We start from the raw sequence: 2447 nt of genomic DNA, 5'->3' as shown, positions 1-2447 counted from the left end.
AACCCAAAAAAAAAAAAAAAAAGCAGCACTCAGAACAGTCTCTGCGTGTAGCAATTACATATTTGCAATTATTACTTATTGCTACAGCACTACCACTGCTGAAAATAGTTTTGGACCACTCTTTGGGAGCATTGTCTTTAACCTTAAACACATTCCCTTGAATCACCCCAATGTGCGCAAAGTTTTCTACTTTAAAGGTGTGTAAGTCTTGGGAGCAGTCAAACAGTTTGGACTTCAGAACAAGGTGTACTTACGAAGCTAAGAGCTTGATGTGCTTGTGTGGTTCATCTGCTGTCTGTGAAGAAAAAAACAGGTGCACAGACACAGTCAGTTTAGCACCATCTAGGGCTTGATCAGTCCCTAGATAACTAATAAGTTCTGTTTCTGCTAGAGAGAGGTTGAAAAATAAGTTTTAATTATGAAACCTCTTTGTTTGATCATTCTTGAAGGCTTTACAACCAAAGGGCAAATTTCATGAAAGGCCAATTTGCATTTAAATCCAAGTCTTTTTTCTTCCTCAAAGTTTGCCATGTCGAGTTTTAAGAATAAAATGTCATTGTTTTCATACAAATATTCCCAAACATTACCAACTGTCATTTTGGCATTAAATAAGGTTGCAACATTACAATTGTAGCATTAGCATTTTTAAAAGCATGATATCATTGTTCTTCTGTAAATTGATGCAAGTTCAAATTACCCTACACATAATCTTTTTAAAAAAAAGTTAATGGGACACTAGCATCAAAGCCAGTTGTGGGAGCCAGGCACGCTGGCTTGCATCTGTAATCCCAGCTACTTGAGAGGCTAAGGCAAAAGGATCACTTAAGGTCAGGAGTTCGAAGCTGCAATGAACTATGATCACATCACTGTACTTCAACCTGGGTGACAGAGTGAAATTTTGTCTCTATAAACAACAACAACAACAACAACAACAAAAACTTGTTGGAACTGGATAAAAAGAATGGCGGCCACCCCTTTTGCCGGACCCCTGATGGTCTCATGCTAGCCTAACGATCACCCTATTGGAACATGCTGCAGTGACGGGCCTCACTGTGTACGTAAATAAAGGTGGATAAAACGTGCACTGAACATTCTTTTCCCAAGATGCAAAGGATTTTGATAAAATCTAACTGGGTTGTTGCAAAGCAAAGGAATTTTCCGTGTTCCTAATAACTGAACTCTTTGCAAAAACATTTTCCAATTTAAAAAAGAAGTTTCATTAATCTATCATCAGTAGGGAATATTGTGTTCCACAAAAATGACTTTATAAAGAAACCTAAGTATACTTTCTTATGTCTCCAAACGTCATTTCTCATCTTTCTGGTGGGAATCCTTTAAAAATGAATGGCCTAGCTGGGCTTGGTGGCTCAGCCTGTAATCCTGCGCCTTTGGGAGGCTGAGGTGAGTGGATTGCCTGAGCCTGTGGGTTCGAGACCCGCCTGGGCAGCGAGACCTCATCTCTACAATAAATCAAAAAATCAGCCGGGCGTGGTAGCGCATGCCTGTAATTCCGACTACTCGGAAGGCTGAGGCGGAAGGATCGCCGGAGCCCAGTGGGTCGAGGCTGCGGTGACCGGGAGCGGCCACTGCACTCCAGTCTGGGTGACCGAGTGAGACTTCAACTCAAAAAAACAAACAAACAAACAAAATGAATGGCCTATGCCCTTGGATTCCCTAAACAGACAGTATCATTCTTACAGACTCCTATTATTGTGCCGACAGGGCAGAACTGCATGCCAATTAAGAGCAGGAGTTTAAGGATGTGATAATGTAGATTATTTTAACTCTTCTGGGGGTCTCTCAGGCTGGACATCAACTTTGGGGTCCCTTGTCCTGTGTCACTTCCACTGTACTACATTTGAGACCTTGGAGAAATTATTCCACTTCTTAAGACTTCTTTTAAAACAAAGACCAATACCTAAATTACAGGATCACTTTCAGAATTTAACAACTTTTTTTAATATAATGAGTTTATGTTATAATACAGACTAGCAGATAGGGGCTCAATTGAAGGGAAATATAATTATTCTCATCAGATGGGCTACTTAACATGTCATATTTTGGCCCTGTGCTAAATGTCCCCAATAAGTCATATTTGTGGGAGTTCCTCTATCTCTAACATAGACTTTCTCATAGTCTGAGGCTCTTAGCTTCTCTTCTATTGTAGTCAGAGTATTTGCTTCAGCAGCCTCAACCCGTTTTTTTTTTATAATCAATATTTTTATTATGATATTGTGGGGTACAGTTAAGGGTTAGGTATACCAATATGCTTCGTTCAGGCACCCTTGTTAATAAGAGGTGTCTCCCTGTTCCCAGACAGATATTGACTACCATTAGTCCCATCCCCCTTCCCCTCCCCCTGCATAGTTTCCCACCACTGTCAGTCATTTTCTTATAGTATTACGTTGGATGTTCCAGGTCCACTATATGAGTGAGAACATGTGATA

This window comes from Carlito syrichta, unplaced genomic scaffold (assembly GCF_000164805.1).
Source record: "Carlito syrichta isolate Samal-C Ts95f unplaced genomic scaffold, Tarsius_syrichta-2.0.1 Scaffold305207, whole genome shotgun sequence".
In the NCBI taxonomy this organism is placed as follows: Eukaryota; Metazoa; Chordata; class Mammalia; order Primates; family Tarsiidae; genus Carlito; species Carlito syrichta.
Note: the sequence above shows the minus strand (reverse complement) of the source record.